Raw genomic sequence first — 16407 nt, forward strand, 5'->3', positions numbered from 1 at the left:
ATGTGTTATGCTGTTTTTGATTTATTTCTGATTCATTCTACCTGCATCAAGAAATGATTTTCCCAGCAGCGATGCAATTACAGGTCTAGAACCTGAAAATAAACACATGGACACACATGAACACACTCACACATACACAGTCAGTTAGCGAACACATGGACGAACAATTTACAAGGCTGTTCGCAATAACCTAAAATATCCATGTGTACACCTGTGTGTGTGTGTGTGTGTGTGTGTGTGTGTGTGTGTGTGTGTGTGTGTGTGTGTGTGTGTGTGTGTGTGCATGCACTCCTTCCACATTCATACAGTATGTACAATCCATTCACACTGACCTTTTACTATAATAACATAGTTGCTATTTCTGTATGGGTGTGTGTGTAAAGGTCAGTGCAAAGTAAAAGTAAATGTGAGGCTTACACACAGGCAGAGAGCTGGATTCATGTTCCCTCTAACAGGCTTAGAATTTTTATACTTTTCTAGGCCGGAGCTGAAAGATTAGTGTCCTGCAAAGAATTTAATGACACCTATAATTTCTGCACCCTCTAAATAATATCCTCATGTGTGTTAGGAGACATGACAGGCATAGTATGAGCAGGAGAGGAGATAGCGGCAAGAAAGCGCCATCCAGAGACTTTATTCTGAGTGTATTTTCCGCTGAGCAGCGGGGACACATCAGCTGATGTTTACCACGGTTACCTCGTTCTTTTTATAGTGGTGTGGAAAACTAGCAGTATGGGTTTGAATGGCGCAAATACTGACTTTTAGTTTGACACACACACACTTTGTGGTGCTGAGTTTCCCTCCGCAGTGACAGCTCAATAACAGCAGTTGTCTCTTAGGTTTATGGTCAGCGGGGCAATCACACCTGCATTCTTTCGATGTTTCTGCGTCTACCACTACCACTTTTAAAAACATCAAGCCGTCTCTGTCACGGAATCATCAAGCAGAGCCTCCTCTCGACTCTCTGTCTTCCGTGGTTTTATATCTTGAAAACTCCCACCTCCCCTGCCAGCTCCATGATTGCCCCTGAGGAGTTTTTATTTGTCCTGTTGAAGCTTAAGTGTCGGTCGATGCCCCTACATCTCCGTCCAATCTCTTTTTCCCAGGTGTTCATCACAGTTTTTCATCCCTCTCTTTTAATCTATGAATCTCTCTTCAGCGGGCCTCGGGATTACTTCTTGGATGTGACAGCGGCTTCTCAGTGGGTGACAGGGGTAAATGTAAAAAAGCAAAAAAAACGTTAAAGGAGAAAGAAGAAGTAAGCTGTTAATATATGCCGTCAACAGTGAATCAAAATATGTAATTATTACTTTGGTAGAGCTGTTACAGACAGAAAGCAGAACACCATCAGATAAAAAACAAGCCTGGCATAATACATTATGCAGTGACTTCATTCAGTCACTTCCCTCTTCCACCTCCCTAAAAAAACAACTCGTTTTTAAAGATGAGAAGAAAACAACTAAATACTTTTGCGGTTCGCAGTTGAGCACTAATGGGCAGTGTGTGGGCGAGCAGAGCGGAGGAAAATTTTAGCAGTAAGTTGTCTATCTGGCAGTAAATGTACAGTTGTACATTAAAAAGTCATGAAGGTTCTCAAGACCAAAAAAAGAAGGTTAAATGGGTTTATCCATTTGTCGGTTGAAAATAGTTGCTCTTGATGTCATTATGTTTGCCATCCACTGTCGGTTCCATGATGTCTTTGGTTGAATCTGTTGCCTTTGTTTCTGCGATGATGATGGTAAGCTCACCCCTGAGCTCATGTGGTTATTGTGACAGTCCCATGAGGTGACGGTTCAGTGCAGGGACCATGTTAAGTTCTTAAAGGAGCAGTGTGTAGGATTTAGTGATATCTAGCTGTGTAATTATTGATTGCAGCCTCATTTAATTATGTGAAAAACTCAAGACCCTATCTAGAGACAGTGTTTAGTTTGTCTGCTCTAGGCTGCTGTAGAAACATGGCGATCAACATGGTGGACTCCATGGAGGAGGACCTGCTCTTCTTTAGATATAAAAGTTACATTTTAAAGTGATAAAAATGTAACAATTCTTACTTCCAATTAATTTCTGCCATATTCTGTGAACACACACTGGACCTTAAGTTAAGGCACAACAAAAGAAAGAACTGTGCAGTATGATTCCACTGTCACAAAACTCTAGGTTATGTCCAAAATTGTGATTAAAAACTCATAAAAATGCATCTTTTGGTATTAAATCATCACCAAATGTTGCCAAAGTGCACTTCACCACAAGTATTAAACATGAATCTGGTAATAGTTTTGTCACTGTACTGTCACAATTCTTTTTGCAATTGAAATTTATGTGGACCAAAATGTTCATCCACCATTTGGTGGCAGAAGATGACAAGAAGATGATTTTATTTTATTTTTTGAGCACATCATACATTTTTGGACTAATTTTGCAACATGTGACACTTTGCACCTGAGAAGCAGGACACACACACACAAATTGAATAAAATAGAACACACACCCACGCGCACAGACAAATGATGGAGACTGCTCTTCTGACCACGTGCTCCAAAATATGCTGAGCCAATGAACTAAGCCAACCGCTGTTTATAATTATAGATTTACCGCTGTGTGTGTGTGTGTGTGTGTGTGTGTGTCTGCTGGGGCTCTGACTTTTGTCTGGCTTTTTCTTTTGACTTCACCTGACCTCAATTTACCTGCTGCTTGCCTCTAAACGCAGCGCCACCTTACATGCACACACACAAAGACACACACACACTGAGATAAACTTTTGTTTTTTTACTTGCTTTGTGTGCACTCACATACACATCTCTCTGTCTCTGTGTCTTACTCACACACCCACCCACACACACACACACACACACACACACACACACAATTCTTCATATGAATAATACATTAGTATATAAGAGCTGTCTTAAAGTCTGGAGAAAACCAGAGACCAGAGTAAAGGAGGAGGAGGAGGAGTGTGTGCGTGTGTGCGTGTGTGTGTGTGTGTGTGTGTGTGTGTGTGTGTGTGTGTGTGTGTGTGTGTGTGTGTGTGTGTGTGTGTGTGAGAAAGTTTCTGTGTTTTTGTGTATGTGTTGTTGGAGTTACTTAGTTTATTAGATGACTGCCTGTGACTTTCTGCACAAACTTACACACACTGTACAGTGCTGCATTTATCTCAGACTGTCTCTCCGTGTCTCTGAAGGCTGTCAGGTCACATATGCCAACTGATGACACTCTGATCTATGTGTGTGTGTGTTTGCGTGCGCCTGTGTTTGTGTGCGGGTGCTATAACCTCTCTACCAGCTTAAAGTGGGTCCTCTGCTTAGGGTGGTGATGGACCGATTTGTCTTCCACTTGTCAACTTCAGCTTCCCTGGAGACATCGAGAGACGGAGAGAGACAAAGAACGAGAGAATACGGGTATGGCGCATAAATCAGTGGATGCGTTTGTAACACTGAAACTTTGTGAGGCGCGTCACATTTTTCTATTTGTGAATTTCAAGATGTTAACAGTTATCCTATTTATTTACTCGAGCTGTCAGCATCTTGTACAGACCGGCGTGAAAACCATCAGAGGGGCGGAATACCAATACTGTAATATCATGCACTAATATCAAGGTGAATTACTTTGGTTGCCAAGATACGGGGTATTCGCACTACTTCGTGTTAAATGAAACATGATAGGGGGCAACTGTTGGAAAATGAGACCGAAAATGGCGGGTGAAGATGTAAAGCGTATTTTTAACCCTCAGGAAGGAGAGTTCTTTGTAAGGATTGATTACACGGCACACAGACAGCTGACAGGGACAAGGACAGCAGCCTGAGTGAATGCATCTGGTGTTGGGGAATTAGACATGAGTGCTGATACAGTAGCATGTCATGTGATTTACTGTTTCAAAATCATCTGCATCATATAGAATGAGTATAAATAGCAAAAAGTCTTGCGGGGTTCATGTTTTCAGGCAGCTATGAGTGTCTTAATTTTAGTATGGTATAAAAATCAGATAGAGGACTCGTAAAACTTTGAAACGCAACAGCTACTACTAGTTTCTAAAAAAAAAAGTCTTCAGCATGGTGAAGCATTAATTATAGTAAATAGGCTAATCATCACATGGACGGTGCTTTTTAAGGAAAACGCTGAAGCGCATACCTAAAAACAGTTGAAGCAAGTAGGGCAACTATTACTCAAAGTGTAATGGTTCAACTGTCTAGTATAAAGTAATAGCAGAGACTGTCCATATATCACTCTGGTACCAAACTGCTTCTGCTGCCAAGTTCTGTCACCATCTGCTTCTGGTACCAAATGCCAGGGGAATTTAATCTTTGTCTCACTTCTGCTCAGCCTTTGAAGCCTGCTGTTGTTTAGTATCTGTGTGTGTGTGTGTGTATTTGTGGGGGGTTGAAAGAGAGCAAGACTAATTGTGTTTCCATTGTTTAGGTGTCAACAACTCATGGTGGGCTACTTGTTTGCATATTGTTAATTTCCCCTCCTCACTGTGTGCGTCAGTGCATCTCCACGCTTCCACCCGATGTGCGTGTGTGTGTCCGTGTCCTGCCACGTTGAGAGGTCCCTCCACACTGACACCGGGTGATTTGACAGGCTGACGCTCTAGCATTTAGCCGTGCATGTGCACGCGCGCGCTTGTGTTTGTGTGGTATGAGTGACAAGGTGTGACACACTAGCATTTGTCTCGTAAATGCCAGAACAGAGAACTGACACCAAAGGGCAGAGAGATGGACAAACACAGAGAGAGAGAGAGAGAAACGTAGGCACGGAGAGGAATAAATGTAGGGAAGGAGAGCGATGGAGGAAAATGGGTTTTGCCATGTTCTCACATTTAATTGGCTCTTCAGCCATGTATTCGATATTTTTAAGATCCAGAGAAACCTGCACACCCCTAATCTGTCTTTTAAACTATGACAGTCTCACACCCGCCAGAGTGTTGTCAGGCTACGGCACCTTTCATTTTAGATGTCACAAATCCTTTTTCACTTCACAGTGCAGGCGCCCTGCGACAAATCTCCATCTTAACAAGTCTGTTATTAAGCCCTACAGTTGAAATCTTATTTTGTAATGGAAATGAGATATTCTGCCGGTGAGATGCCTGTTGAGAGATCATTTCAGCATATTTCCAATCCAAGTTTTTGTCAGGTTTATTGAAGTGATTGCGGCTGCACACCGAGGCCCTGATGGTGTTCTCAGCTGCACAGGAGCTGTCCGAGGTACTCGTCTGCACCTGCACCTGGTCATGGTGACTGCCAGTGGCAAGTTCCAGCCAATGACTAGTAAATATAATCACCTGTTGGTTGGCAAGTCTTAAATACTGCATCTCCTCATGCTGGGATCAGGATACAGCCTGATAATGGCCACCCTTGGGCTAAGATCATTAGACCAAATTAATCTAAATTAATGGCAGTGTGACATCCCACAGCCTCTGCACCCTCCATATATGGTGTGCACACCAACACTTCCTCTCTGTACTAGGAAAAAAAGAGACAGAGCTCATCTTCATCCTCGATGGAATGCTTTCAGGCTTATTTTCATTCATAAAAGCATGTTTACAAATGTGAACATTTGTTAGTTTGATGTATGTGACAGATGGCAATATATGATTGGTTAGGGTCCAGCATATTGCCTGCCATATTTCTTGGCATAGCAAGAATTTATGACTTCATGATCACCTAATTTGATGCAGTGACCATCTCAATCAACAGATATTGTGAAATTGTGTTATCTGATTCTGGCGTTTGTCTGACTTAATGAATCATGTGATCTCTAACACAGAGTGACAGCGCCTTGTTTAGTCAATTTTTGTGGCACAAAGACAAAGTGAGGAGCCTTAATGCAGTCACCATTTCCAGAATAATTGTTGCTCTGTCTAAAATGTAAAAAGAAACTATATGTGATAAAACATTAAAACCCCTTATTTATTTGAAAATAAAAGACAAACTTATATAACTTATATAAATATAAGACAACTTATCAAGTATGTTATTGTTTATTTGGAAAATGATATGACCATGGCAGCAGTAGGTGGTAAAACACTGTAAAAGTTGTGAAGTGCTAAAAGAAAACACCTGGTGGATGAATGAAGTTAACTGGCAACAAGTTAGTAACATGGCTGGGTATAAAAATAACATCCACAGAGCACAAGTTGTCTTTGTGCTTTTTAAAAATGAAATATGGCATTTAATGTTCTGCATCATTACATTTAGCTTCCATTTACATTTTACACAGCGTGCCAACAACAGAGCTGTATATATATTACCTAAATAGACATTTGTTTAGTCAACATTAAAGAACCTGCACACCCACACATCCAATGTATCAAATCTATGCGTTTCTATTTACAGAATATGGCAGGAATATCATTTAATAAGCGCAGCTATGTTTCCATTAGTGTATAATTAACTAAAAATATACTACCTGAGAAAGAAAGATATCTGCAGACACATGTTGAACGGCCATATTTCTACACTACCAACCAAACGCTGGCTCTAGGTAGAGCCTTTCATGTTATTCATGTGTTTTCATGGCCTCCATAGAAGGTTGCAATCCATGACTATGCCACAAAGTGCCATTAAATCCTGCACATTGGCTGGTTGATTACGCCTCTATATATGTTAAAGTGACTAGTTAGGTAAAATAAGTGATACCTGTGCTCTAAGCAACTGTAATAATGTTAATATTTTTATAGTCATTAATGTGTGCATTAATACAAGTTTTATAATTAGTGTGTGTAATGTGTGCTAATTTTAACCTTAAAGACCCATCGCTTCTGCATGAATGCAGGTTTAAGTGCTATGTGCATGCATTTTTTACATCTTCAATCTTGTACCAAAATGTATCATATCCGGTCAGGGTCAAGTGAGAGTGAATTAACAGCCGCCATTAGAACGAGGATAAAACACTGTAAATGCTGCAGCAGACTAAAGTATTCAAGCTCATATTTGTTTAATAGCCTATTCCACTGGTTCAAGTATACCATATCAGATAAATATATAATGCACTGAGCGCCGCTGGTCGACTATTTGCATAGGAGCTCTTTGATATGATGCAAACATCAAGTGGTGCCAAGTCCCGTGCAATCGAAATGAGCTTTCAGCAACCTGCAAATGTTCAAAAGAATCAAAATATCTGAGTAACTCCTCAGTAGCCTGGGAACGTATGGCTTATGTGGTTTGGAAAGAAAAGTGTGATGGTGTTATTTATACACATCTGTACTCAGGCGCTGGAGTTTTTGGGTTTGTGCATGTTCTGGTTACTTTACTGTAGATTGAATTGATTTATTTTCGCTGAAATGCAGCAGGGTGACTAACGAAAAAACATGGAGAATATTCAAAACATATCATATTCATGACTCAAACAGTACATCGCACTGTACGTGTTGAGAAACGCGACTGAATGTGAAATTTGGGATTGACCGAATTTGTTTCCTCTTTGAAATCTAAACAAGTTGAAGAGCCTTTTGAACCTTTCTGTTCTGTCAATAACTCCTGTCTGCGTTGAACTGACTGGGCCAGCACAGAAATCATTTAAGGAAGAGTCTCTCAGATCTCAGCCTCGGAGCCAAGATGAGTGAATGTACTCGTTCTGGCTGGCTCCGACTCATTAAAACATATTAATTCTCCTGTTGTACGGGGACCCAAACTCAGTAGTTGCAGTCTCTCACCCTGGGACACAATCTCATTAAAATATAATAAGACTTGTGTCATGTAAGGACAGACACTTCCCTTAACCCATGTTGGAGCCTGGATGATGAGAAAGAATTAATATGTCTTCCTGTGGAGGAAATATGTTTGTTGAGTTTGACTAATCTGATTCTGTTTGTAATACTGGCTTATTTTCCATCATGATTTATGAATAATGAACTGTTGCACTCACTCAGTGATTCTAGATAAGAGCATATTTAAAAGCCTGAAATTTAAATATAAAATGCATGTGGACATAATACAATAATGACCTGAAACACACATTTTAAAGCATGAAATGCTGAGGAGTCAGAAGTTTAAGAGTGAGCTGTGCTATTAATTGTGGTGTGTGTGTGTGTGTGTGTGTGTGTGTGTGTGTGTGTGTGTGTGTGTGTGTGTCTGTCTGTCTTGTTGAAGGGTGTGTGTATATCTCTGATATTTTTCTCTTTTCACTCTGTTGCTCTGCTGTACTGTTTCAGAGTTGGCTGTTAAATCAAATACCAAATGTCTAAAAGCTCTTTATAATGACTTTAGCAGGTACAACACAGAGTGGTTAGTCTCTTCTGTTAGGGATAAAGAAAGATCTATAAAAATGCTCTGGTGCACATAAAGTGAAATGTTAAGTTTCAGCAGTTTTTCTTGAGCCTTTTGTCTCTCCGTCATGGTTACAGCGTAGCGTAGGAGTAGTTTTTGATTTATTGTGAATATAGTATTTAAAGTGCAAGTCACCTGTCAAGGACCATAATTAGCCTGAACCTCACTTAGACTCACGCACTCATACACAAACATAGAAGCAATAAATTCTTACTTGTTTGTCTTTTTTACCAACTTGAAAAATCTATTTTAACGGTTTGTTTCAACCAAAACTAACAATGCAAGAAGACTGTTTATGCAACAAGATATGTTTTCATTGTCTTCTTAATGACTTTTGCTCAGGAGCTGGTATCAAGTTCTTCACACGTCTTTGTTCTTGTGTTTCGTTCCTCTTCATTTTGACCTCTCCTCCTCTCTGAGTTTCATTACAAATGGCTTCACAAAACAAAAATGTCTCAAACCAGCCTTTACAAACTTCAGCTGTATTTTTGAGGATGTGATGAAACACAGACATTATACATGCACAATATGCACACACACACTGACAAACACATACCTTATGTGTGTTTGTTAATGTTTGCGTTTTATTTTCTTGTACAGTAATAATATATTTTGACGGAGTAAAATCGAATTCAGTAGGATTCAAAACGTCATCAAAAAAGCCTGCCTCCCTCTTATTTTTTTTATGTGTGTGCGTGCTGTGTTTTCATCCCATTGTTAGGACAATGTGTGTGTATGTGTGTGTGTGTGTGTGTGTCTGTGTGTGTGTGTGTGGTGTGTGTGTCTGTGTGTGTGTGTGTGTGTGTGTGTGTCTGTGTGTGCATGTCATCGTTTGAGGGAAACATGGGACAAAAATGACAAATGGTTTTTTAAACTGGCGCTGACACACTATAGAAACACGCTGTGTTTTTATGTGTCTAGAGAACAAAACTGTGAGTGTGAATGTGCTGGTTGTGTGTTTCTGCCTATATATGTGCATGTGTGTGTGTGTGTGTGTGTGTGTGTGTGTGCTTGACTGCAAAGCTACAGTATGTTACTTTCTTAAAGGGTCATGCTTAATCCCTACAGGCTGTACAAGAGCATCTGCAGTTATCTTAAGCCCAAGAAACTTCAACTGAAAACCAATTTGACCAACTTTGGAATTAACTGTAAAGGGAACATTTTCTTCCTTGACTCTGAAATGTCAGGTGTCGTCATTCTTTCATTCAATTTCTAGATTCACAGCACCCCACGCATATGTAATAACTATGGATTTGCCTTATTTTTTTTCGAAAAATGACTGCTGTAGTTATTGAAAAGGGTCATAATTTTCTTTTCTTAACAATTTTTACCAAAAAAAATAAAAAATCAACATTTTCAAAGAAATTTAAAATAGATTGTGGTGGTGAGGACTTCTCAAATTTTGTTTTCAGTTCTGGAAAATTGCAAGAAGGAAATTCCAAGAATTTCTGCAGTCAGAGTCTCTCAAAGTCATAAAAAACAAACAGACAGACAGACAGGCCTCATCAACAAGACCCAGGACCCTCTGACCCTGACTTTTATTCTCCACTCTCCAGACCCAACATGTTACATTAACATAAGGCCTACGGACTCTACGCATTACATTACACGCCTTTTAAACAACGTCTTTTGTATTACTACATCTGAAAAATTATCTTGCACATTTCAATATTCTGCATACTGTTACCATTCACGCACACTACCTGGTGAATCCTTGCACATTCCTGCACAAAGCTATACAGCACTTTTCATTTAAAAAAACACATTGTACATAATTTATATCTCAGCTAATTGGTTTTTACAGTATCTTATATTTTTATTTACTGTTTACTACACACCAAAAGACCAAGAAAAAATTGTTTTATGTGAAAACCTACTTGGCAATAAACCTGTTTCTGTTTCTAATTATGTATGACAATGTGTTTTCCACTCAGGAAATTGCATTAATAATAATTATTAAGCTGATTTTGTCCATTTTTCAACACTACAAAAAAATAGTGATACATTTCCAGGATTTTTGCAATAATATCTGGCAGGTCAAACTTGTCAAACCTATTGTTAGTGTGTATTTTTGTGTATTGTGGTATTTCTGATGATGATTTGAATCATGATTGCTATCAGCTGTGATAGGTCCTTGTAGCAGTGCATTATGGGAAACATCTCAGATATCTGGCAGTTTTATACTGTGAATGTAACATATGAATTAGTTTGTGTATGTATGGGTGCATTCAAATGTTTATTTGTATTGGTGAATGATTTTGTACTCAGAGTGAGCGCATTGTGTCAGTTAGTGACAAATGTTTCATAATATTCATGCAGGCCTGAGAGCCACATGCAAACACACACACAGAAGAAGAAGAAGAAGAAGAAGAAGAAGAAGAAGAAGAAGAAGAAGAAGAAGAAGAAGAAGAAGAAATCCTTATCTTCAAACACTGTGGCTTCCACTCCTCGGAGATTCTTGTGGCGCCTGTGTGTGTATGTGTGTGTAAGTGCGTGAGTTTGTGTGTATAATTTCCATGTCAGACAACGAAGTCATTTTGTATATGTGTGTCATCGTGTGTGTATGTGTGCGTGTTTTCTGATGTGGTTTTGTTCAACAGAAAAACAAGCCTTTAAGTTTTACAGAGAAAATCCTCAAATCCCCAAATGGATTGATAATTACAAACAGGACAAGACTGATATGTACTGCGTGTGTGTGCGTCTCTGTATGTGTGTGTGTGTGTGTGTGTCATTGGGCTGTAACCGAACATGTTTTATGAGTTTTGAAGGAAAAATAATTACAAATTCCTGCCACAGCTCAAAGAGAGGCAGAAAGGCAAAGACAGAGATACAGATAGTCTGAGATTTATCGTGAGATGAGCAGAGACAATAGAAACAAACAGAGCGATGATAGAGACGCCGAGAAATGGAAGAGACGGTGGATGATAGAGAAACAAAGACACAAAAGATATTTTCATATAGAAAAGCATAAAATTCCTGTTATATGAATAATATTAGATAACTCTATGCTGCAAGATGCCAAGACAGGATGGTTTCATTTATTCCCATTTAGTCAAAGTTTGTGCACTGTACCAAAAGCTCCTGGCTTGGCAATTAAAGCAACTCTTTAAGTGCTTTGAATCTTAATACGAGCCAAAAAGCAATTATTTGTATAACCTTTTCTTTCTAGTGTGTGACATAATCTGTTTCTCAGGTTTCTATACTGTTTTGATTCAATTGTGCGAAACCGCACCGCATTCAAAACAGCTTAGGAAATATTGTTGATTTTTGACAGTGGTGCCAAGAAAGCATCTTTTGATGTGAAAATTAAGACAGAGAGAGACAGTGGGAGCAGCAAGAAGGAGAGAGAGAGAGAGACAGAGAGAGATGGAGAAGCAAGGAGGAGAGGACGACAAAGCGAGAAAGAAAGACAGTGAGAGGGGGGGTGAGAGGACAGAGGGGATTGTTTAAATGAGACATTTTGATGAATGAGCAGAGTTTTGGGCCAGTGGCAGTACAACTAAGCCAGAAAATTATAGACTTCTAAACAACTTCACACATAGAGAGAGAGAGAGAGAGAGAGAGAGAGAGAGAGAGAGAGAGACCTTGAATTCAGCAGAATACAATAGGACAGAAGAGCAGAGGGGAGAATAGGGAAGAACATAACAATAAAATGGAAGAGGAGTTTAATCATTCAGAATATAGGAGGAAGGGAAATAAGACTAAGAGTCTATAGTCATGGTAGCAGCCCTGTGTTACACAGTGGTGATGAAGCTAAATGCTTTCAGCACGTTAACGGGCTTACAGCAACAATGCTCACATTCAATCCAGTTTTATTTGTTTGCCACTAAATCATAACAGAAGTTATCTCAATTAGTTTCCTCTTCCTCCTATAATTTTATTCACGGTGATTCAGCAATTCCCACCATGAGCAAGCACTTGGCGACAGTGGCAAAGAAAAACTTTTTTTTAAGTGGCAGTAACCTCGAGCAGAACTCTCAACACGCTGATGCTAAGAAGCTGCGATGTTCATCATGTTCACCAGCTTTAGTTCAGCATGTTATCATGTTATCATTTGCTAGTTAGCACTAAACCAAGTACAGATGTCACTGCTGGGAATGTCATTTTATTCACTTAAGTATTAAGTACCAATTTGACCTGCTGATGTAAAATTAAGGGATCAACAATGTTATTTCAGTTGTTAAAAATAAAATAAACAAAATCCATCCAGTAGAGTTTAATATTTGCTAAAGAGCTAAACCTAATGGTGGGGCAAGAAGAAATGTCAGGGAGTCACCAAAATTAGTAGGATTCATCCTCTGGGGACCATAAATGATTGTCCAAAATGTCATGGTAATCTATCCAATATTTTCTTTTTATAGATTTTTCAGTGACTGACCGACATTGCCAGTCCTAGAGTCACAGCATGGCTGTGAAAAAATACAACAAACTGACTGCATAATATTGTATAATGTGACACCATACAACCAGTTTAAAGTTTTAGGGCAGCATGCCGGATTTCAGATATAGAGCAATTTTAAATTCATCACTGAATATAGTAAAATATATTCATATTCATTCAATATATTATCCATATTTCCTCCAGGACAACTTTTCAGCCTCACAAATCATTTCTTCCTTTCAGACCTGCAACTACACACTATATGACATGCTATAAATTTTCACCAGTTGTGGCCGTCTGTGATGAAATGGGTTGGGAACCAAACATCAGACTATAAATATGAAATGATTCAACTTTGGAACAAACTTGTAAACATGTCTGAACAGTGGAACAGGCTAGATTATTAATTAGCTGTGTCTCAGTTCGGATACCTCGTAGCACTCTGTGTAAACATGTACTTGGCGTAATACATTATTTTCAGCAGAGCAGTGTTGTCTCCATTTGAGTACGGACGTCCTGCACTTACTGGAGGTGACGATTGCAACATTTTACCATTTCTTCTTTGACTGGCAAAATTTTAAATATAACAGCTTCAGCTTCAGCAGCTTCCTCTTCCGCTGTTTCCACAATGCCGGTGGTCCATCCCCTTCCACTACGTAGCCAAAAAATAGACCACTCAGAGAGACGAGTGTCCAGCACTCCACACTCAACTTCTTGACCGTCATGAGTGCAGCATCTGGGTGCTCACAATACACTGCATTTTGCCATAATTGACAATGTGAACACACTTATATACTCAAAATAGCAAGTCAAGTATGGAAGTAAGGACACTTTAAATAAGCGTCCCAGCATTAATGAGGTGATATCTTTAATTTGTGTGATTCAGACATTTTTTTTCACATTTTTTTTCAAAAAAGGTCACAGTGATATCCATTGTGCTCTGTGCATATTGTTCCTTAAGACAATGTGTAGTACTGTATAGAGGGAGCTTATTTGAGTGGCAGATTTCATTTGTAGAACTTGTACAAAAAAATGTAAATCATGTTCATGTCTGACAAATGTTTCACCTCTGCCATGGTAATGAATAATGAAAGAAAAACAAATTCTACCAAACAAACCTGAAATACAGGATGACAATAATATGTAGATGAAATAATGTGTGTGTAATTAATGGTTAACTTGCGTGTTTGGATTATCTCTCTCTCTGTGTGTGTGTGTGTGTGTGTGTGTGTGTGTGTGTGTGTGTGTGTGTGTGTGTTTAATATTAATGAGCTGGAGGATATGCAGTGCAGTACACAGCCATCACAGTCATCATTTTCCGCCTTTCTGCCACTGGAGGCAGCAATGGCTCACACACTGACACTCCTCCTCTCTCTCTCTCTCTCTCTCTCTGACACACACACACACACACTCTCGTGAACACACACAAAACCATCCATCAAGAGTGTGAATGATCCTTAAGGCCTTAACATTACTCTTGTTTGGTGTGATCGAGTGCTTGACAACTCTGTCTCTTTCTCTGTTTCATTCTCTCGTTCTCCCTCCGTCTTTTTTTCTCTTTTATTCTCTTGTTTGGCCGCCTCTATGTCTCTTTATCTTGCTTCCTCACGTACATTCACCCTAAATCTCTGCGGTCCCCCTCTCTTACTCACTCCATACCTCTCCATCGGTCTCTCTCTTGCCCACTCTCTCCTCCTTTTTTTTCTTTCAATCGTCACTTACTGCTTCTCTCTCTCTCTCTCACACACACACACATACACACACATGCACGTTCACCCTGGAAGGCTGCAGTTATCAATCACGGTGATTATGATCTGTATCGTCGCAGTAACATCAATGGGGGTTTTGAGGAACGATGACATCATTCATCTATACATCACTGCTAATATGGTCTTCATTTGGTGTTCTTGAAGTGGGGAGGGAGTCAGACAGAGACAGACAGAGAAAGAGACAAAAGCTCTATTCGGATGGGATTAGTTTCCCGAACATCGTCTGAGATATAATTACTAACAAAGGGCGACGCTGCTTTCATGTAGCTGTTCAGCTGTGATTAGAATCAGGGAGGTTTTCCAACCAATATTAACGGAAAACTTGTTACAGTTAACTTGAAGTTTCTGACACAATATTAAGATCCAGCCGAGGCTTCTTGCGGAGGCAGTCAATGTCCATCGATCATGACTTTACTCTGTTCATTTTCATCTCGTAATGGGCTCCCAGCATGCAGTGCAACTGGTAGGCACTTCTTTCAGGATGTTAAGTTGATAGAAGCCTGTTGTATAACAGCATTTTTCTGAGCTTTATTGGTCGATTAGGAATCCATTTTGGTAATCAAGATATCATTAGTCCACTTTCGGGCCTCTCGGACATGAATGTTTTGCTGCTTTTACTTGGTCTCATGTGAAAGTACATGAAGATTTCATCTTTTTCACAATTTTCTTCTATTTATTTCTATTCAGCAGATTAATGGATCATGACAATAACTCCTAAAGAGCCCTAAAAATGCTGAAAATAGGGCCTAAGGTTTTAGGCAGTGGTCAAAGTGTATTTATTAAAGGACATGTCTGTTAAATTGCCTGTCATGTTGTAGAGGTGTGATGTCACTAAAACAGAAGGTCAGCTTTAATCTTTATCAAGAAGAAGCATGTAAAACACAGACATCTGCGATTAATAAAACAGACCCGCTGCTAAGAATTTACATTAATGTTCTCAAAAATTACAAAATTGTAAACCCCCTCGAGGCAAATGTACTTTGTGACTTTGGGCTATACAAATAAAATCTGATTTTAAAATATGACAAATAAGGCTACAAAGGCCGAAAAAGAAAAAAAAAGGATGGTTTGAATATGAAAACAGTAGTTAGCTGTTTTTTGTAAATTCAGAAGAAGTTATTGATTTAAAAGACAAGAGGGAAACCAAGATGGGGCTAGTGAAATAGGAGACGAAACTAAAAGTGAGAAAGAATCAAATAAAAGTTGAAGAGGAAAGCAGGCGACAGACAGACAGACAGACAGACAGACAGACAGACAGACAGACAGACAGACAGACAGACAGACAGACAGGCAGACAGACAGACAGACAGGCAGACAGACAGACAGACAGACAGACAGACAGGCAGACAGACAGACAGACAGACAGACAGACAGACAGACGAGGAGGCGGAACAGAAAAACAAGAAAAATGGAGTTCTCTGTTAGCTTGTGATGGATGCTGCAGCAGTGCAACCTGGGATTGATTTAGGGATGGTTGTCTGTCAACAAACCAACCAGAGAGAGAGGAAATAGGTAGCTGTGGAGTGAAGATTGATTACCATGGTAACGGCCGGTAGTAATGATCAGTAAGTGTGTGGGTCACAGTGCTGCTCTCGCCCGACGTCAGGAAATACAGAATGTGTCTGAGCCTGGGCTCAAAGTTTGTATGATCTTTGAAGTTTGAGGTCTGTTCCTCTGTGACTGGAGAGTTCATTTTCAGAACAATTCATAGGCATTTTGGGAGGAATAAAATGTTACGACCATCATTCAATATGTCTGAAATTTAGAGGGTCCACTCTGTAAATGTGTCATCATTTTGGCGGTCAAAGGGCTTTAACTTACAGCACCCATTAGCCTGTGAGAGGTCTATTTTGTATCTTATTTCCTGGTGTTGATACTAAAAAAGATCTTTTCTATCATTTATCATCTTCGACACATTTAATTGTACGGTGCGATTACTTGTCTCATGCTGCTTTTGTTCTGTACATCGTGTAAAATGGCACTGAGTTAAAAC

The sequence above is a fragment of the Larimichthys crocea genome, chromosome XIII, assembly GCF_000972845.2.
Source record: "Larimichthys crocea isolate SSNF chromosome XIII, L_crocea_2.0, whole genome shotgun sequence".
Lineage (NCBI taxonomy): Eukaryota > Metazoa > Chordata > Actinopteri > Sciaenidae > Larimichthys > Larimichthys crocea.